Below are 22,509 nucleotides of genomic sequence, written 5' to 3' on the forward strand. Positions count from 1 at the left end.
ATAATATTTGTATATTTTCTCTCTGATGCAATTGGAAAACTTTTTAATCAACCTACCAAATATGCTGATTTGGAAAAGAATTGACAATGTCTATTCATCTAGGAAAAAAATAAAAACTATCCTAAAGTGAATAAACTCATTTTTAACTCCTCCCATAGAAGCCCCTGCAACAGAAGCCACTTACTGCCTATAAAGCTCGCGGGAGCGACCGACGGCCTTGCTCAGGAAAAGTGCTCATCACCCAACATTATTCAGTATTGGTGGAAATACCAAAAAATAATTGAACAATGCTACGAAAGTATGATTTTCTCCTATCTTTAACAAATAAAGTCAGAACCACATTCAAGAGTGAAAACAATAAGTTGCGACAATAAAAGCATCATCCTAACCCATGAGCTGTGGGGTCTGGTTACCTCGTTAGGACTGGGTTTGGGTTCTCCATAAGGAAGGACCGTGAGAGGCCGACAGGACAGGTGCCAGGCACCTTGGAGGGAAGAGGCAGCTGAGCGAGTGACAGCGCATCCACGAAGCCGTAAGCAACCAAATGGACGGCACAGCAAGGACCAGTACTGGAAGCTGGTGCTACAGATACCAGGCTGTCCCCTCACCCCGGGGGTCCGTGAAAGGTCCCCAGCTGAGCGTGAAATGAGAAATCTCAGGAGCTGCCCAAGTCTCCATAGCAACTATTAGAGCAACGCACCTCCCAGGGGAAGAGGGCGGGGCCTCCTTCCATCCTGTGAGCTCACTTCTCCTTGCTCCAGGTGAAAGGCATCGCTCTCGGGCATAGGAACGAAGCTCACTCTCGTCTCTGTATTCACGGGAGTTGATTTCTTCCCTGCATTTCCCAACTTTTACTATGGCCGTGCTAACCACTATTCCAAACATAACCATTGTATTGAAGCATTAACTCTAATAGATACCTAATTGTATGCTATTATAGCTACGGAGCGACATGACTAAGTTGGGCAATTTTTCTTTGCAAACACACACTTAGCACCCCCCCACCCCCCCAAAATAAACCTAATGACTACTTTGGTCACATGTAGTTGCTTCGCACTGGCCTCTCCTCCTTGACCTCTCTAGGTACAACTTTTTTTTCTTTCTTTCATTTTTTTTTTAGAGTATTTCATAGAGTTTTCCCTTACTACAACTCAGGCACCTTTCGAAACGATTTCATGTTTTTAAAATTGGACTAAAGGACAACTTTGTTGGTTTTGAGAATCAAGACCAGAGGAATCACTACATTTTCCCATTCTTGAGAATCATTTCAAAAAGAATCAGAGCATAAAAAAAATTTTTTTAAAGAGGAAAAATAATGAAACAAAAGACACACGCCCCCCAGGGGTTGGGCCCTGAAAGGGACAGGCAATAAATGCTGTCATTCTAGAATTTTCGATTCCCTTGTTTATGTGAGATCTGAGGCCCCTGTGTGTTTTTCCCAAAGAATTTCAGCAGGACAATTTGTGACTTAGCACTGCGCCTCAGCACTGCTGGGGGTGTAAAACACAGCCTGGGGACGGGAGGCTGGCTCGCGGCCAGCAGATGTGAGCTTGCAAATGAGGTGATAACTCGCAGAATGCTATCAGCGAAACTAATGACACACAGCCTGCCTAATTGTGAAAGTGTAATTAAGGCAGACTCACGAGCTGCGGATGCAAGTATTTCTCAGAAATATATCTGACTTGCTTTTTTATACTGATCAACTGTTGTCAGTCAAAGACCCCTCATGAAACCCTAGACGCCTAGACCAGCGACTGGGGTGCGCAGGTTCTCATCTTGTGAATAAACATCTCGTGAATAAATCAAGAGTTTTCATTGTTTTAAGAAAAAAATGTTATTCCGGAGCTTCAGATTCTTTGATAAATTCTACTTTATAATGCACATATTAGTAAGTATATAGTTTACATAACGAGGATAAATTGCATTTTAATTAAGAGATTGGATTGCTTCGTATTTATATCGCCTCGAATAGTAGTGTCGGTCAGTAAAGGCCAGTGACAAAAATGGAAAAAGGAAACGATCGAGCGCAAGGCCCCAGAGCACATGGCCCCCTCCCCTTCTGATCCCTTATCTTTGATTTGTGTCTGTTAATTTGAAGATGTACCTTTCCTTCAAGCCCTGCCACAGGTGACCAGTGACCCCATGGGGTAGGAAACCTCAAACGGGCACAGAACAGGGGCCTCAAGTTGGTCGGTTTTAGATTGCGGGACAGATTTCTCAGATCCACAGAAGAGCAAAGAAACAGAAATGCGAGAACCACAGCAGCAAGGTTGAGACTTGGCCGCCGGGTGGCCAGGTGACGATGAGCCTTTTCATTAGAGACAATCGTCCCCTTTGCCCAGGGGCACACCAGAAATCCCCGGAACAGTGCGCCTCCAGCTGGTCGTTCCAGCGAGCATTTAACTAATTTATTCTCCACGGCTGAGTAAACATAGGCGATTCAGACCATGCTTTCAAAACCTGCTACAATTAGCATTTATTATATAGGTCACTCTCCTCTCAACGAAAGTTGAGCATCGCCCATTTGTGCTCCAAGGAACTCAGATTCCAAGACAATTTGGATATGCGTTTTCCATTAAAAAAAAAAAAAACAAACACACACACAGTAAGTACATTTGTCTTTGTGCAGCTTCGTGTCACTAAATGGTAGCTTATTCCCAACTTAAAGTCCCAGCTAACCCTGGGAGCGCTAACGTGACCTGTCAGAGTGCAGCAGATTTTTAATATAGAGCTACTGCGAAATGCAGAACATCTGAGTTCCAAAGGACAGTATCCCTGTGTGACTCCCGAGGCTCTCATTGGAGCTGTTCACGCACAGGCCACATGATGCAGGCGGACGGATAAGATCAGAGCCGGGCTCGAATTCTGCACGAGACGTCACCTCGCTCAGCCTCCGTCCCCCGCTTTGTAAAACGGAGTTCACAACAACACCCGGCTCTTACTGGGTAGCCTACTCAGCACGGGGCTTGCTTCACCAGCGGGTGTTTGGGAAATATCGGTGTGGCCGTCGCAAGATCACGGGTGTCATTTTTCTATGAGTGTCCCGATGCCACCATTATTAGTTCAGTGACCTTGGGAAGCTTACTCTACTTCGGTGAGCCTCAGTTTGCTCATCAAAAAATGGGACCCACAGCAGCTGCTGTGTGAAGGAGCCATGGGGGCTAAACAGGGCATGTGAAGAGTGGAACCTCGTGGCTGGTCCAGGGTCGATGCTCCAGAGACCTGGGTCCTCGCTTCACTTCCTGTACAGAGGGCATTTGGACACCGCTTCCGTAAGACTGGGAGAAAAATACTAGAAATTCATCAGCTTCTATACAACTTACTGAGATTATTTATGAAAGGGCTGTCTGCCTCTGTTCTCAACTTATAAGCAGACCTAAAAGAAACTACACTGTATGATTATAAATACATAATATGCAACATTGCACATATGCAACCATTGCCAATATATGAAAAAAGGTGGCAAATATTCAAAGAAGAATAAACAAACACTACTAACTCCCAAATAGAAATTTAGGATCCACAGAATGCCCAACACTATCTAAGCAGGGAGATTAACTAGAACGCGAGACAATTTCTCACTATGACGATGTGATATTCAGCCCATTCCTTGTTGAGCAGAGAGACAGAGCTTACATGGCATCATGGAGGATGGGTAATAATTCTGGGGAAAGACAGCTGGGAGTAAAACATTGTTAATGCAGTATTAAATGAAATCATCCAAATTTACTCAAGATAGAAAACAGACCATGTTGAAATAAGTGTACGAATACTTAGAAACTATAAAAGATTTGAGAAGAAACTCTTATCTCTGTTTATATTTTGATGAGAGAGTGATACCCAGCATGTCAGATGTGGAGTCATCTGCTGAGGGATCCTAGCTCAGCAGGACAAGTAATTCCAGCCACAAAACTTATCAGGTTTGGCTAGTTTTGACAAGAACAGTTAGTCTTTCTCTTGACTTCTCTCCTGCCCTTCTACTACCTTGCTCAGATACTCTGGTCAAAGCCAAGAAAAGCCTAGAACTCTGCTACACAGAGGATGACCTGAGCTGGAGCCTTCCAGTTTGGCCAGCCTCTAAAGAAAGATCTTAGTTCTCGATTAAGAATCCACCTACTTGCAAGGTGTGACTCCTTTACCAGGCAGAAGGGGCCATGTCACAATAGGCCTGCTAATCCTACGAGAAGTTTAGAGACATAACTGAGGAATTTATTTCTCCATTGCTAAAACCATTGGGTGGAGGGAGCTGAAATACAATCGGGTTTAGCAAGTATTGTTTGCAAATCTACTAGGTGGTAGAAGGAGTCATCCAAGAGTCTGAGCTGGACACGAAGCGCTGGGGGCCGTTCTGGGGAGAACTCCAGGAGCCCTGGGAGGGAGGCGCGGCCAGGAGCAGGGACTGTGGGGAAGGACGGTTCCAGACAAGCTGCGACTCGTTCGACAGCTTTGGCCTTTTCACTTACTAAAAATTTTGACTTCCAAAGTTTCTGGAACCCGCTTGAGTACAAATGTTTTCTAATGACAGAATTTCCGGTCTTGCTTTATGGAAGAAATGGGCATTCCTGGGATAAACTGCTTATTTCCACAGAGCTTATTTTTGTATTTCTTTTGGCGGATTAACACTCTCATTTCTACTCATTCTTCCGGGGACCTTTCAGGAGTTGATATCCGTTTTATAAGGGAGATTAAGTGCCCATCGAGATCTCAGTGTCTGAATGGCAGAGCCACCACGCCAACTCTGACATTTTTTTGCCAATTTTTTTTGAGGGGGTGCAATTCATGCTTTCATGATCATGAATACAACCCTTGACCTTGGATATTGATTCCATCTTTGTCACAAAAGGATTCAGGAAGGGAAAAGATGGCACTCTCAAGCCTAGTAATTTGAGGAGAACCTAGAAAAGGGACAGTTTACTAAGTTAGTGCACTGCCCATGGCTGTCACCTCCCCTTAGACCAACGGGAGCCCAACGGGAGCCCAACGGGAGCCAGAACCTAGCAGGGGGGGAGCCGGTAAAATAAAACACGCTGGCAGCCTCTCTGGCCGGCCCCCCGTCTCCTGCGTGTGTCTGCCATCAGCAAGACCCACCAGGGGCCAGATGCCCAGGGAACCACATGCCCAGGGAGCCCATCGATGTGTTGCGTCCACCCTCCCGGGCCCAGAACAGGCTGGCTCCGGGGAGACAGGTGGAAGGCGTGCCGCCGAGGTCACTCCTCTCAAACAGAGCAAGGTCAAAGAGAACGGTGATCGCGGGGATCCTCAACCCAACCTCTCGCTGCCGGTGCAAAAACGACTCGCCTCACACAACCTAGAGATGAGCCGGCCTGTCTTCCATGTCGGGTGCCAGACTTAGCTAATGAAAAACAGAGGGCGCCACTTACATGCGAATTTCTGATAAACAGTACCTGATTTTCCGTGTGATTATGGCCCATGTGATATCTGGGATATGCTTATATGGACATTATATATTGTTTATCAGACACCCAAATCTAACTAGGCATTCTGCGTTTAATCTCACAACCATCTCTGTGTGCGAAGTCATTACTTCTGTCCCAAAGGCCAAGGACAAATGAGGAGTTCCCACCCAGCATGTTATATTTAGTGTTACTCCTGTGAGTTTCATTTTGTTGCTTCCCTTTCCGATTTAATTCTTGGGTCCTTACTTTTTAAAAATTATGTTATTTTTATTCACTGTGATATATAAAAATGGTCGCCATTGAGAACGTGCCGATCTTATTCTCATCGAGGTCATCGTGAATGGCCCCTTTTCTTACGAGAACGCATTTTTTAAGGCATGCAGCTTAGTGCTCTGTCGAAAGGCACTGATGTTTGGTTATGTGTCTTCTGTGTACAGATGGGAAATACGGATTTTAAAAAGAGCCCTCATTTAGGAGTCTCCCGTATATTTCTAATGATGAGAAACATACAAACCTATAGCAACCAATACAAGAGCAGGTAAGACAGGTCCCACAGCTCGAAGTGGGCCCGGGGCTAAGGAAGGAAAGGCCATCTTTGGGATGGATTAGCCCACGAACATTCTCAGAACCCTGTTTTCGTGGTGACAACCCCGTAGCTCACCTGGCCCCAGGTGGGAGATGCCGAGGAAAAGTGGGGTGCATGATGGGAGCTGGGTGAGGAGACAGGGGTTGACATAACTTAACGGCACAGGGACGGTGTCTGCTTCTCCCGCCCATCTACCTTCTCGCAGCTCTGCACCTGCTGCCCACCCCGCCGGGAAGAAAGCCCAGCGTCCTCATGGCTTCCATGCCTTGGTCCCCAGTGCTCAGATCTCGACTCTTCTCTCATCTTCACACCTCTTCTCAGCCACACTGACCCCCTCAGGGGCCCTGAATTTTCCCGCACGCAGCCATGGCCGGGCTCTGGCGCCTGGTCTTCCCTCTGCCTGGGACCCTCCCGCTTTCACCCATGGGGTTCGCTCCTTTGCTCCTTCATTTTTTATGGGCAACCCCCTTAAATGGTACCATCTCCATCATTCCCCAACCCTTTCCCTTGCTTTATTTTTCTTCTGGGCATTGATCACTGCCTCCCTGATACATAATTATTTATCTATCTCCCTTGTTATTAGAATTTTAACTCCACGAGATCCTTGTCCCTTGTAAGAGGCTACTGCCATATAGCTAGCGTCTAGAGTACAGCCCCTCTCATCTGTGCACGGCCCCCCAAACCCCTGTGACATCACGCGGTGCATTTATTCTAAAGATGTGTGAGCCGTATTCACCAACGGGCTTTGCAAGTGTCTTTACTCAAAAAATTCGCCTCCACACGACCAAGCAAGCGAGAACTTTCATTGACTCTTTTTTTTTTTTTTAATAATAGCTAAGATCAAGCTGGGTTGGATTTAGATGCTATCATCACCAAAGTTTGGACCATGCTGCTGAGTAACCAGACCATCACTTTTTATTCGATTTCACCTGTATTATATTGTCTTACCTCCTTTTGAGTTTTACTGTTGGGCTGGCTGGTTCTTCAACAATGCAAACTCCTGCATCCTGGTAAAAGAACCGTTCATATCGCCCTAAACTGACCAATGCACTTGACCTCTGTCCACCCCTTTACCTACAGGTCACTAAACTGCCTCGGTCTGATCGTGTGGTTACTCTTCCTTTCCCTGAACAGGTTTACAATAATCGAAGCCTTAAGATTCGTGTTCTCAGCATCTCATCTTCCCAGTTTAAGTTCATCGAGGTGCATCGGCCCCATTGGGCGCCTCTCAGGACCTGCGGGGTAGCTTGAGAAATGCACCAAATGCTTCCTGATGCCCCCACGACTCTTCCGAGTTTATTAAACAGTTGGATACATGCATTTTATTTAGGATTCACAGATACCATGATGAGTGGTTTTCCCATTTTTACAGGTGAGGAAACTTGCCAAGTTGATACCAAGGGGTCTAAGCAGATGGCCATGCCAAGTCCAGGGTGACCTCCCTCGCAGTGCTGTGAGGCTGTGCACAATGGCCTTGGTTTTAAGTGACTTGGTCACCGATTCCTTCCATGGAGAAAGCAGTGGCACGTGGTCATGGATCTAATGGGAGTCACTCCCCCGACACCTTGGGTGCCCACCGTGATCAAAGCACCCTGGCGGCCACACACGCCACTCACGCGAGCTTTCACGCGATCCGGTGAAGCGGTCTCAGCAGGCGGTCTTTTCATTTTACATGATCTCATCCTGAAAGTGTCCGTTTTGGCATCTACAGAGTGATCTGGGGGACTCATGCCCAGGGTGTTAGGGGTGGAGGGGACCAGAGACGACCACACCCCCAGCTCCCGAACAGAGGGCCCAGGGGCTGGGAAGTGCGACCCTGTGCCAAGGAGTATGAATTCACGGTATAAGCACAGACCAGATATTGATTGATGTGTCGGTATTGCTTAACGATAAGCAATTTCAAACATTATTTCATGTTAAACCAAACTCATATAATGTGGCAAAGAATAAAGATTCACATGACTTTTTAAGACAATACAGGTTTCACAGACGATTTCAGCTGGCAGCGGGCTGCTCTGGGCAAATTGCAAACCCTCTGGGTTTTATGTTATGCTGCCCTTAGGGGCAGGCAAATGGGAAGATTCGAGAAAAACTAAGCTTCTCCAATTAGCAGAGGAACAAAACGTAAGACCAGATCAGCTGTGACTAATAAGAAGCTTAGACTTAGCTATGGCACGAGGAGCCATGCCTATTTTTGCAGGATGATGCCCCTGGAGTCATGCCTGAGCTGGATGAGCACCTGTGGGTCTTATCTGGTTGCAGCACGGTAAAGGGGTGATCTCAGTTTGCTGGGAACACCATAACAAAGTCCTGTGCACTGAGTGGCCTAAAGCAGGGGTCCCCAACCCCCAGGCCGTGGACAGGAACCGGGCCACACAGCAGGAGGTGAGCGGTGGGCGAGCCAGCGAAGTTCTGTCTGTATTTGCAGCCACTCCCCAGAGCGGGCATCACCACCTCAGCTCCACCTCAGATCATCAGGTGTTAGATTCTCATGGGAGCTTTGGTCCCTGGTGCCACAAAGGGCGGGGACGTCTAAAGAACAGTTCTGGAGACCAGAAGGCAGAGGCCAAGGCGTCAGCAGGACTATGATCTGAAGGTGCTAGGCAAGGTCCTGGCTCAACATGGTGTTCCCCTGTGTGCGTGTCTGTGTCCAAACTTCCCTTTCGATAAAAGATTCCAGTCACACCAGATCAGGGGCCAGCTGCTACAGGATAACCTCATCTCGACTTAGCTAATTACGTCTGCAATGACAGTTTTAAGTATGGTCACATTGAGGTATGAGGGGTTAGGACTTCAGCACAGGAAGTTGCCGGGCGGATGTAACTCAGCACATGACACAGGTCACGTCTGTTTGGACCCAAACGCGATGAATCAGGTGGTGGTTCTGAGAAATGCCGGCCAGGTTCAAAGACGAAGTCAAGCCCCCCAGTGCCCGTGACTCAGACTTTCTTAAGTTTGACGAGGACGATGGACGTCGCCAGGACCCCTCGAGGCCACACGGTCTGCGATTCTCCACGTGCTGCCCGATCTGTGCAGCCCTGAGGTCTATTGCTGTCGAACTTCCCTCAGTCTTGGTTGAGATGTACAGGAGGAGACGCCGTGGAGGTTCGAGCTGGATGCCCACGGGAGGGCAGGGCCCCGTCCAAGGGCGGAGAAGGCCTTTTCCAGATCCCTGACCGTCGCTCAGTGATGAGCGAGACGTGAACAATCTCAGTCGCTCCTGCGTGGAGGCGTCTTTTATTTTAGGGGTCCAGACTTAGGTTTTGTCTCATCGTGTAGTCCTGCGCGGGCGCCGGAGGGCTCGGGCGACTCGCCGGAACCAAGTACGCAACACCTGGACCGGAGCGAGCATGCCAACGCCGTGCAACAGGGTTTGGCTTCCGTGACTCAGCGTGCGCTTATTGTCACGTGTGACAGTGACATTGGGTCCCCTTCAGGGCCCGCCTCAACCATCTTCTGGCACTGGAGCAATGGGGGTTATCTGACAAACGCTACTTCTGAATCTTTTGTGATGCTTTTCCTCCTTTAATTGACAGCGAGGTTTACACTTAGCCGAATGTGAAAAATGCTCTCTCTGCTTCTGACCACGACTTCCCTCATGGTCAACGTGCCACCTGGAAATAAGCATTGTGACTTCAAGTAGCAACTTACACCAATTAGATGTCGACTCAGTTATGCTTCTATGGCTCTAGGAAATGAGACTTTGAAAAATTGTCACTTATAAATAAAATAGATTTTATTATTTATTTATTATTATTATTTATGCCGACGGCACCTGGTCTTCCTAGGTGGTCTCCCATCCAAGTACCAACCAGGCCCGACTCTGCTTAGCTTCCGAGATCAGACATCGGGCTTGTTCAGGGAGGCATGGCCGTCGACCAGGGACTGTGGCTCCACTGGGGCACGACCCCAGGACCTTCGGCGTGTAAGCAGACGTGTTAACCGCTACACTACGGAACCGTGTCCTTAAAACAGATTTTAATGTTTCAATGGAGTATTTAAATCAACAAAGACTCAACAGTGACCATAATTTAGAGTAAAAATGATTCTCTGACTCAGCAAAGTTGAAACATTCACAGATATTCCAGGATAATCTTCCTATGTCAGGGTCAGCTGATGAGTGACATGAATTCCATGTGCAGCCTTAAGGCCCCTCTCCACGTGATATAACGTAGCACAGGTCCTGGGTGGAGCTCAGGGACCTCGCCGAGAGTCGCTATTCTGCCCAGCATGTATGTTAATGAATTTGGTAAACGACGTCCTTTGTGACACTCGGCACGTCGTCTTACGCATTCAGAGACAGTCTTCTGAGGAGGGGTCCCCAGGCTGCATGACATTGCTGGGGAGCTCAACGGCACTCAGCAGGCTGAGAACCGCAACGCTCCACTGAGAAGCTCGTACATGGTCACCGCTTCTGCTAACGAAGTATCCGCCCCAAGGGCACTCATGCAGATTCTCTCTGGTCCTGACTTCTCAACAGCCTTCCACAACGAGAGGATTTCCTGTTACTTGCACAGATGAGGAAACCAGGGTCTGGAGAGTGATTTGCCAAAGGCCACGCTGCCGATGAGTCACAGAGACGAGCCCCCTCTGCCACTGGCCGAGCTGAGGGTCCCCATCCTGAGGCCTCGTTCATCACAGTGTGATGTGCTTAGACTAAGCAAGAACCAGGACCACTATCAGCCCACAGATGCTCCTTCTTGACTCACGCATCTGGCGGGCATAGAAAACTGTTTTTGAAAAATACACTCCAGTCACTTCCGTGGCTAGCTTTCTCGAATTATCAAAGAAAGGACCTCATTAACATACATTTCTGACAAGCACACGCATGTATCTCACTGGCCGGGGCAGCCAGCAGTGAGCGGGCGCAAACAGTGTCCAGGCGCTGTCGGCCGCGGGCCACGCTGTCCGCCCATTGCTTTTCTGTCGCCCACCTCAGGCAGTTAGGAGGCTCCCCAACAAAATGCACGGAAGGCCTGGGACCCGAGTTTTTAAGTCCTTGTCAGTTGGTCTCTTTAATTAAAGGACACATCGAGATTCTAGTTCCTCTGGACTTTTCAAATCGCAAAGATTGAGACCTGGTTCTTTTTCCCCTTTTTAAAGCTGGGCAGCATCTTCACGCTCACACTAAAATCCAGCTCTGAACTGCACACTGATTTATTGCCGTCGTGGGCTGATCAGCCCTGGATGCCACAGTGGCTTACAGCTGCCACCGGTTCCCCGGCCAGCAGACAGACCCCTCCAGGCCCCTGGAAAGCTGCTCCCCGATACTCCTTAACGGCCCAGAGGTTCCCATTAGCACCTAGAGTGTCTGGTAGAATGTCCCACGGGACACAGACGTCTCACCCTCGCCGTTCTATCTGGCCGGCCCCGGGAGACGACGTCCGCCAGGCCTGGAGCAGCGAGGAGAGGAGACGATGGAAGAGAGGAGGAGGGGGAGGGAGGAGCAAAGAAAGAGGATTCGCTCGTCACCCAGCGCCAAGTCCACGCCAGGCATGGAGGCCGACTCCTAGGCCGGGTGGATGGACATCGGGACTCACGCCGTGACCGTGATGAGGGCCACAGGGACACAGAGTCGGCTGTGGGGCCTCCAGCCCCGCCTTCATCATTCTCCGTGTTCCCCCTCCAAGTCCTAGCCCTTCCTCCGGTCCCGCCTCGGCCCGTCCCCTGAGAGGAAGAGCCTGTCTCTCGCTGAGAACAGAATTCTCCACGTGGAACGCTGGCGTTTGGCAGGCGTCCCAGTAAGGTATCGAGAATAGAAGCATCCTTCGACCTGTTGGTACAGCCTGATGCCAATTTTATAAAGCTGGAGGAAAACTGCAGAGACTATGGAAATGACTCAGATAGCACATACTTTCAAGTATTAACCTTGGTTTAAGACCCCCGAGCTGCGGGACCTAGGGGGCCGCCGCCCGCACTGTGTCGGTGTGAACTTGGAACTGTGCGTGGTCCCTGATTAGTTATCTCTGGGGGTGAAACTGTAAGTGCTTTGATTTTCTCGGTGTTTCTCTGGACTTTTAAACCTACCCAAAGGACACATGCATCGTTTTATTATCAGAAAAGAGTCCTTCTTATGTTAAAAAGAAAGATCTAGTGGGTGTCGTGTGCCTTGCCGGCTCTCGGATCTTCCTCTGAAGGGACACACCAGGGTGGTTACGAGCTCCTCGGGCATTGTGTGACTCAGACAGAGACCGAGGCCTGGCCGTGACTTGGCTACTGCATCCACCACCTGCCTCCCCACTTCACAGGTGGTCGATATGCAGAGAAGGCACTGGATGCCTTGAGAAGAAAGAGCAGGAGGGGACTTTGTGAACTTAGCCCCCATCACTTGGGAAGTACAGCCCGACCCAAACCGTTTTGAGCGGCTAAGTCTAGAAATTGTTAGAAATCCAGCACAGCTCCACAATGGCGCTGTCGGGCCACTTTACCTTGCAAACGTAAACAGAGGGGACAGAGCTGTTTTTGTGAAGGTGAGTATCCTCCCGCGCTAAAACCTTCTTCCAGTTACTTTGAACTGGTTTATGTGTTATGTAAATACAATAGGAAAGTCTAGTAATGCTTATAATTCACTCGTAAGACTCTTAAGAAAAAAAGGTCTGGTCAATTCTAAAATAAATTCATTTCTCGACCCGTCCTTAGTTCTTTTTACGGTATCTTGTTGTTCTCTTAAACTCTGCCTTGTGGAATGGCCAGTGCTGTAATGAGCCTTCTTCGCTTGATGAACACTGGGAGTCCCTTAATTTCTCCACCTGTTTACAGGCACGACCAAGTTGCTAAGACAACAGGCTGTTGCTAAGGCTCGAGGTGGCCGGCAGAACCTTCCCGCTTCAAAGATGCCCATTAACGTGCTCTTTGGGGATCTCGGCTCATCACGTGAGATCACTCGGGGAGAAGCTTAATGATGTGCTCTGCGGTGCCCCTCATTTAAAATCTCACCACGCATCCCAAGTCCCGGCCCTGAGCATGCAGTGGTAACAACGTTCCTGACTTTTGACACTCACCGACAACTATGAATCAACGTGTGGAACTATGACATGAGCAACGTAGCTATCTTTGGCTCCTTTTCATTCAGGAAGATGATTAAAACAATACAACGATCCATTAAAAACAAACAAACAAACAAACAAGATACAAAATCATCCACTGTAAAGTAAAAATCGAATGTAACACCTGAGCTAACTTGTGCTCCTTTTGAGACCTGAAAGGTTTATGGGTGGGATGAGCTTTCTTCCTCATCCAGTGCATGCTTACATTTCAAAACTATGTAACCAATTTCATAAGCTACCCTGCAAATCTCAGAGACAAACGAGCATTGTCAAGGCTTCCCCGCCACTGATCCCAACCGCCAAGCTCGCATGGGAGGGCGGCACACCGTCACATGTGGCGTTCAGACAGGCAGTGACGAATGAGTCGGCCAGTTAATTAGCTCCTCAGTCTGAAGGTTTGACGCCATTTTCCCGAACCCACCGCTATCCACGGCTCCCCTGACAAACATGAAGAATGCCAGTGGGATCTGTTGTCCCACTGACTTCACAGAGGAAAGATACAAACATTCAAGGTCGTTTGGATGGTTATTCGCTCCATCTCTCTTATTTGGAAAAACCGAGCTGCTCAGACAGTGTCTGCTTCCTTCAGAGATGAAGCACTAAATGGTGTTCGAGAACAATTACCAACTGAAAGCAGACGAGGAAGAGTCAGTAGCCCTTTCTACGTTTCTCACAGGGTGTCTGCTCGCCGAAACGTGGGGTCTATAGGTGGGCAAGGAAATGGTGGTTTTCTAGAGGGAAGAAAAACTTCACCTACTCTGTTACTAAAACATTAACCCCAAATAGAAAATGGAAGATATTGATCTGGCGGTAAGCCAGGGAACAAAAATGCCTTTTGCTCTGCGAACCTGTTCCTGAGACATTAACTACGAATACAAAGCACGCTCCTAGAGAAGTTACACTTTTGTTTAAAAACAGACTTTCTTTGTTAAAATAACAGCAACCATGATTATATGCCGGGGTCTTCTTTCTGAAAAGAGTCTAATACAGCGTTAACACATGCAGCTCTTCTATTTAATTCACGAGTGACAAGCACGACGCTCACGTGCTTACACGCACACTGCTGTCTGCATGTAGCAACTCACACACTCCTCCTATACTTGTCCCATTTTTTAAAATAACTTGCATTTACAGGAAATGGTTAGGTGTGCCCTGTCGAGAGACGGTGACATGGCAACTTCCACATCCCTCGGTCCCTTCCCTCCCTTCGCTCTGCATTTGTGTTGATGACTCTTTATGGGCCTGCTCTACAAAGGTGCCAATCCCTGGACATTTGTGACCAAAAATCCACAGGTGTTTATTAAATGTAGTGGCGGGAAAATGGGTAGAGTTGGATGGATTTTTCTTTTCCTAAAGTGGAACAATCCTAAATATTTATTGTGGGTGTGGGGAGGCCTACAAGAAAGTCCATTATACTCCCAGGCACATCTTAGCTTTGCGTGTTTACCATTCAGAATCATCTGACCTGCGAACTGGCATTGCTTTTGCAGCTTTTGGAAAATAAACCGATAATGAAATTGATAAAATGGAATATGTTGAGATTCATACTTCATCCACACTTTAAATGGGAGTTAATATGCTATTTATAACCCCCAAACAAAAAAGATCCAAAAAGTTGATTTTGGGCTATTAGAATAATAATTCAATTATAATTGTTAAATGCAAACTAGTAATGGTAAAAACAACAACAACAACAACAAAAAAAAACAAAAAAACCCCAAAAAACACAAACATCTCAAGCATAGGTTAACTTAAATCAAATTTAAAATAACCTAACTAACTAGTGTGGCATGTAAACGTGCAGAAAACAATATTTTGATAGAAGGAATAATGGTAATAATGGTGAATGGCAAACAATATTCAGAAATATTGTGTTCTGAAGCAAAACATTACGTTTCTGAAGCAAAGGTTTGGTTACTGAGTATTGAGAATTTGGTAAAAAAGGAAGAACCGGGGCCCAAACACAGGAACGCTGCCTAATGTCCGAAGCACAAAATCAGCATCGCCTCCTCTCTGAACTGCCACGTGTCCTCGTTGATAATAGTTGTTCCATCCTTCCGCCCAGCCCCGCCAAATTCTGCTTATTTTTGGAAGTTACTGGTGATCTAGTGCGTGTTACATAAGAAAGGGAAGAGCTTTTATCGGATCTCCAGTTTCCAAAGGCACAGTCATTTGCACCCACAGATTCCGAGAAAATAAAACGCCAAGCAGAATTTAAAAGGAGTGCGGACAGTGAACCGCAGTGCCCGAGATGATGCTGAACCTCTCCACCGTTCCCCAGCCATCTGCTGATTGATGAGTGAAGACCAGAGCACCTCTCTTTTACACTAATGAATGGAGACTTGATGGCAGAGCCCTGCCTACACGTGTCAGCCTACAGATTAGATTCTCTATTCTTCCTGTGAGGGCGAAGCCAGTCCCTTTGCTCATCTCACTCAGAACCTAGGGCCTGTCCCTGATGTCCCAGGGGCCCCGTGCACGTTCGTCCCAATGACAAATGCCTATACGCGGTGGGATCAGAGTGACAAGGAAGACTAGAGACAGACCTGCTCGACAAGCGGCATCGCAAACACAGCAGCCAGCTAGTGAAGGTTCTGTGCGGCATGGCACAGCACGTGACATTAAAAAGCAGGACTAAGGCCCAAGAACAGTGACTTAACACTTGGTCGAGTTACGAAAATTTCATGCGTGCGTTACGAAGCAAAACAAAACTAGGCTAGGAAGAGAATTTGGTAAGAAACGCTTAGAAATTTTTTCTGAAAGACTTGAAATCTGCCCCCAAAATATACCAAAACAAATTATAAAACAAAACAAAAAGATCAGGAAGAAGTCACTGTATTATAGCTAATCTGATATAGAAATAAACTATACATGGGCATGCTTCAATAAAAGGCAATCGGATCGAAGGGAGCATTGATGAATTCCAGCAGAGCTGGCATTTCCATCACCGATATCTATGTCCACAGTCAGAAATAACTGGTCACCACCTTCTGTTTAGGAAGTAGAATACTTATTTATTTTTAAATATTAAGTTTTCAAGGTATTAGAATCATGCTTATTTACACACTAGAATAAAAGCAAGAAATTTGTTTGAGAAAATAATTTCATGTTCTACAGTTCAAAAATTCCATAAAATCCTCATCTTTTCAAAACGATATCAGAATTACCAGGTGTTGTGCACACATGTGCTAATAATAAAGGTTAGATTAATTTGGGATGATTTCTACTGATCTGTATAATTCTGCTTGTGGCATCTTGCTTCCCAGCTCATCACGTGCTTTCATACGCTCTCAGCTACCCAGGAGAGGACGGAAGATCAGATACTACTATACCCATTTTACAGATAAATAAGTAGAATTTCATAACGGCCCCCTTAAAAAATATAGCAGATAAGGAGCGATGTTAAAAAATATACTCACATATAATAAAATAAAAATTGCAGAGAGTTAAGTGTAATGTAATTTATTCCATAGTATTTTTTTATTAGAATAACATGAGCGTTCCCAAAGAAAAACGTTATCCAGTCAATGTAATACTTAATCATCAAAATAATCAGAACGAGTGTGATCTTAGTTGAGCGACTTTACTACTTCCCCCAAAGAAAAGGCATCTTCAACTGAAAAGAAATGGAAAGGATTGAACCAGAATCACATCGGCAAAGTCCCTTTCAGTTTCAACATCCCACGAGTCTATGAACTTTATAATTCTCGCTGGGTAACGTTATGATCCTGCGCTTCCACCCACGCGAGCTCCCTGCACCTCCGACCGTGCACCGGGCTCCCTTCGCCAACCTAAAAGGTGTCAGACCGGAGGGCATGTGTCTGAAGAAGACTTGCATGCGGAGGGATGCTGTCTAGGGTGAACGGGGGGAGACAGGGTGTGCACAGCTTTGCAGCGAGAGTGGGTACGTGTGTTTGGGTGACAGAACCAACTCAGCAGTGGTCTCCTTCCGATTAAACTCCACTCGGCGATCACAAACGAGAAGGCATTCACCTGCCCATTCTCCGCTGAATGCACCTGTTCTGTCCACTCACAAGAGTGACTGAGTGTGATGTCTTTCGTGCCCATCATTTCACAAATATCGATGTCACGCCTACTCCGTGTAGTCACCCTGTCGCACATCGGGGACACAGCAGTGAGTAAACAGGCCTATCACTATCCTTCTAAGTCTTACATCTCTTCCTTCGAGTTGTTGGAAATAACTGGTTCCTTGCGATGGTCTCAGGCCTAAGCTGTCAGAGACCGTGGACTCTAACGACCGTCAAAGCTTGCAGAGGACGGGCAGAGGAGAGCGTGGGGGGCTTTCTTCACATTGCATCCATGATCCCACGTCCACCTGTGGCCGAGAGCAGGCAGTTCTCGGAAGGCTTCCTGTAACTGGCCATCCTCCAGGAAGCAACGACTCCTGACCGCTCGGTCAGTTGGTCATGGGAGTGGCCATCGATTCGTCGCACACAATCTTCCAGTTTTACGGAACGTTGTCTTCCTGTAGTGAATGCACATCATTTTCGCGTTTTACGCGTGGACATAATCGTGCTTCGCTCCCCCTGTTCGCAGTGGGACGGCACCCGCCTTGGAGCTGTCATCTACGCAGGGAGGACAGCAGGTGACTCCAGCTTCCGGGCTGGCCCACTTCCTCCAGAGCTTCCAACAAGGAGCCTCAACGGTGCAGAAAACGGGCTCCCGTGTTCCTCTCCTCTACCTTTTTCTCACGACGCCTTTCTTTTCCTCTCATTCCCGTTTCCCAGCAACCTCGTGTCCCTCGCGACGACCCACTCCGCTCGGTCTGCCTTTGTGACATCTCTTCTCTCTTCCACGAATACGCCTACATTTCAGCCTCTACGGAGGTGTCACTGTCGACGACAAGGAGCGCGGTCACAGTGGGGACAGCGATGGCGTCTCTCCCAGGTCGCTCGCTGTCTCTAAGGAGATGTACCTTGACTCCGGACAGAAAGAAGCGGATGCTTGAGGGCACTTTGTCCAGGTAAGAGGCAAATCGCCCTATGTACACGCTATTTCCATCTGAGCACAGGAAGCCCAGTGGTTAAGAGAATAAAATCCATCTTGGGGACAAACAAAAATCTAAGAACAAAAACATGCATATGGGTGTTGAATAAATGGAGAGAATGCAAGAAAAATAACATATTCCGAAGTAGGATTTTAAAGCCAGAAGACATATGTAACGAGGAAGAAAATATAAGTGCAGTGAAAACGAGTCGAAGCATTTCCAGGACCCCGATCACAGGCTGGAAGAGGAAGCAGAAAGGCGCTTCGTGAATGTTCGAGGCTTTGGTCTCAGTGGTAAACAATGCTGTGACAGATTGTGCACAGAATCCATATGGAAAATCCGAGGCCATTTGTACACAAGGAGACAGGCGTCAGCTGGGCATGAACTAGCAGGCACACATTTTTCTTCAAAAATGCGCCTTTCGCGGAATGAAAGCAACCTCCCTAAATAATTTGAGAGAAACAGTGGCGAGTACAAAAACATCCAACAAATACGAGAACCCACACTCCTCACTCCCAGAGTCGTATGAGCGCGGACGTCTCCGTGCTGCGTGCTTTATTTACGATTCCTGAATCCCGTGTTCCCCCACCCCATGTTGTCACCAAGCTGGGGAGCCACGCGATGCTTTGCCATCCCAGGGAAAACGGACAAGGTGGTCTTATTAATTTTCCTATTCCTCTTAAAACACAGCTCATAGCTGGCTTAGTAAGGAAATGCCCCAGGCTCCGACTCAACACACCAGAACGTAAGAGTTTATCTCCTTACTCAAAATAAACTCCACCCTCTCTGGATCTTTGTGGCCTCTGGACACTCCATTAGAGATTTCCATAGATGCCAGTCAGACGACCGGATTGCATCGCTGCTCTAATGGTCGGTGGCCATGTCTAATGGTGTAAATAGCATGAAAAATACTGCCATCATTTCAATCCGAAAGTTTTTTTTTCTCCATAGGGCACAGGAGTAGATACACAAACAAACCCTGAAGAATGGTTTGTGTTCATTTCTTGTTTTCTCTCCTATACTAGTAAATGCAATATAAATGTGCGATGGGCATAAAATAATGGTGGTAATTAAACCTTTACTGAAATATCAGCTATTTTCTTTCAACGAGCCATCGGAAGGGCACAGCTGTGATTCAGATGTAAAGACGTTGAGTGGGTCACCTGGTCATTTGATCCCCAAACAGTGGCAAGGGCGTGGTCTGAGAAGGAAGAGGAAGAAGAGCAGGAAACGTTGTTTTCAGGAAGAAGAGGCAGTGTGCAGAATGTGTTTTAATTTTTCCTTGAGGAATGAGTTCCCAGCCTATATTGGAATCGAGAACTTTAATACGTACAAATTCATCACATCTCTCGTTCTCAGAATATGGTAGAAACTACTTCACTGCTATTCCGGAATAGGAAATACCTTTTTATGAATGTATCTCTAAAGCAATAGTTTCTTAACTTTCATTCTGAGAATGCGAAGATTATTATTTCATCAAAAACTATGCACGCCATTAATTTTATCTTGCAATTTTGAAAAAAAAAAACAACAAAACACAAACTAAGGAAGAGTTACAAAAAGAGCAGTCCTCTGCAGCGTTGCTCACACTTAGCCTCAGCACTTAATAACAGTTCGTCACTTTTCTCCATCACTTTCTGCTTTTCTCTCTCTAATAACGATAATTATTGTTCCGGATGCTGCTTGGCGATTTGAGAGTAAATCGCGTACGTGATGCTCCTTTGCCCCCAAATACTTCAGCATTTCCTTCTAAGGACAAGGATGGCTTTTATAGAGCCACGGAACAAGGATCGAACTTAGAAAATTAAGATTGAACTGGGAAGTCTTCGGATTTAATAACTGGCAGATGGTACGCCTATAAAACTCCAGTCGAAGGTAAAAGCGCTTTTCCTTAATTATCAAGTTTTTCTGACTCCTCCCCTCCAAGGAACAAAGATGTGCTGTCCTTACCCCAGAGACCCTCGTACCTAGTGCCCGGCACGAACAGCATTGCTGGGTTCAAATATTATTCTTCTGACCATGTTGAATGACTATTAATTAGCTCAGGTGTCTAGAACCACATAGGAAGTGATTCTCAACTCCGTTTAATGTCAGTAAGGTATATGACTCCTGTATTTGGGAGCATGATCTATTTTTTTTAAATTATACGATGCTTTCTCTTCCTCCTACTGATAAACTTCAGACATTATACTCTAAATCTGGGCCATACCGATTTGGGTTTTTAACCTCCAGTAGTGACACCCGACAATATGGGTGGTTATATTTCCAGGCTGATTATGGGATCATTGAATCGTGTCATCTTTTCTCTCCTCCCACCATCAAAAAACAAACAAAAAAAAACCTGTCAAAAGAAAAGCAAGACTCTCCAAAGTGACTTCTATTAAAATTAATTTTTTAATGACTGCTTGGTTTTCTCACTACTTTCCGAAATGCTAATTAATTCTAACTCTAAACTATGTAATTATAATACTTGTGCTGAAATACAAATTATCTGGTGCCCCCAGGGTGAATGAGTTAGAACGCAGCTCATGTTCGCTCAGCTATGTCTGAGACCCTGGAAGCAACGCAGCAGCCCCGCTGGCACCCCCTCCCCCAGCCCTGCCCCTCCCCCACATCAGCAGTTCCTGTTTCTCCCTGTTTAGCAAGAAGACAGGACAGGAGCCGAACGCTGGCATCCGGGCAGTTCAGGGCCTCTCTCTGCGGCCTGGGGCAGAAGCGGTAGCAACGCCACACACAGAACCTTCAGAGCCTTCGTTGAGTCAGTGGCCTAAGTGGCTGCCCATATACCTGCAGAAAGTGAATTCCCGTTGCCATGGAAATGGGACAAGTCCTCCTGGTCCTGTCAAAATCCATCTCCGTCCTCCCCTAGGCAGGGGTCAGAAAGGAAAGAGACTCCAGCTGCAGGGAGAAAACGAGCGAAGAGGGGGGACTCTGCAGGCCCGACAGAGCCGGAGAGACCCAGCTGGCTTTTCCCGCTGACGGGCTCGCCCATTATTGCCTTTATTTATTACTTTTAATAACAATAAAATAATAGATACAGGCCTCCGAGATACAAATCGATATCCACATGTGGATTCAAAGAAAACGAGAGAAACAAAGCAATCCTACTGTATGAAGCAAGGGGAGGCTCGCGAGTCGCTGGTATCCCTAGGGGCCTCTGCGAACGCTGGCGGAGGAACCGGGGGCTGAGGTCACGTCAGGGACCTCCATGAGGCCTGGTCTGCCCTGAGTATTTCGTGGGGAGAGGATGCTATGACCATTAGTTCTGTTTTCTGCTTGTATAAGAGGAATTGTCCAGACTGAGTGCGATTGGCAGGTTGGCGATCTCTTATTTTTTTTTTAGGGACCAGAATCTTATCCAGCTTCACATGTGATTCTCCTGCCTTTTTTTTTTTCCTCCTCCATTTTTTCTTTTTTCTGAAGTGTTCCGGATGGGAGGTAATTCTCTTCAGTCGTCCACATCGGTGGCCCTTTGTAATCTCAAGATAATTTCTCAGAATCCCAGAATGTCCGAGATAGAAAGGGCATGATGCAAGGTCCATGTTTCCCAGCGTATTTGTTTAGCGGCAAACGACAATAAAACCGTGAAACCCAGAGAGGCCGGGTGACTTCCAGGGTCACAGGTTTCAGTGAGACAATCAAGGCTGGTGGCTCAGGCTGTCACCTTGACGTGATGGCTACTCTCTTACACTGTGCTCGCCCTGGCTCCACTGTTCACGCCCGCGCGTCCATGGGCGAGCCAGTCACCTTCCCTGCGCTCCTGTGTCTCATCCGTTGAATGGGGACACAATTGCTCACATTGGAGAAATAACTTATGTAGAGAAATATACACACACATACACACACACGTAGAGAATATGTACATATACACACATATATGTATGTACACAGAGAGAGAGAGTGAGAAAGTGTACGTGTGTGTGTGTGTGTGTGTGTGTGTGTGTGTGTGTGTGTATCTCCTCTTGGTTCTATTTCTTTGGAACACCCCAATGCAATATATTTGCCTAATATTTGAATCATAAAAAAGTAACCATAAAAAAACAAAACAAAACAAGAAACAACAACGCCCAAAACTGTCACCTTTGAAATTTACATCACCTGGGTAACTTAGATCATAAAACACGAGATTTGCTTTCTTACACCATTCTAGACCCCAAAATTTGTGCTCCCCGCCTCCTAACGTAAGCGAATAATTGCGTTATTTCAGATTGCTCGTCTGCTGGAAGACGTCTAACCGCACTGAACAAGTGTGCTTCCTGAGTGACAGTGGCCGTTGGCCCTGCCTTGTGCATGGAGCGCATGAGCTTGCAGTGCAGAGACCGATTTCCAGTAGAAGAAATTCTGCAAGCCATACACTTAGCAACTTCAAGTTGAATGTCCGTGGCATGCCGAAGCGCCCATATCAGGCGGCACGAGCCGGTAGCTCTGCCTTGCTTTACATACTCTCCCTGT

At 46.9% G+C, this 22,509-nt stretch overlaps 1 protein-coding gene and 1 pseudogene across 1 annotated transcript in view; both read right to left on the reverse strand.

The window, feature by feature from the left end:
- DSCAM (DS cell adhesion molecule) overlaps window positions 1-22,509 on the reverse strand; it is a 590,499-nt gene that overhangs the window by 325,858 nt on the left and 242,132 nt on the right. The gene's annotated exons all lie outside the window — the stretch shown is intronic.
- Window positions 9,767-9,882, reverse strand: LOC120599055 (uncharacterized; annotated as a pseudogene).

The sequence above is a fragment of the Pteropus medius genome, unplaced genomic scaffold, assembly GCF_902729225.1.
Source record: "Pteropus medius unplaced genomic scaffold, Ma_sr-lr_union100, whole genome shotgun sequence".
Classification (NCBI taxonomy): domain Eukaryota; kingdom Metazoa; phylum Chordata; class Mammalia; order Chiroptera; family Pteropodidae; genus Pteropus; species Pteropus medius.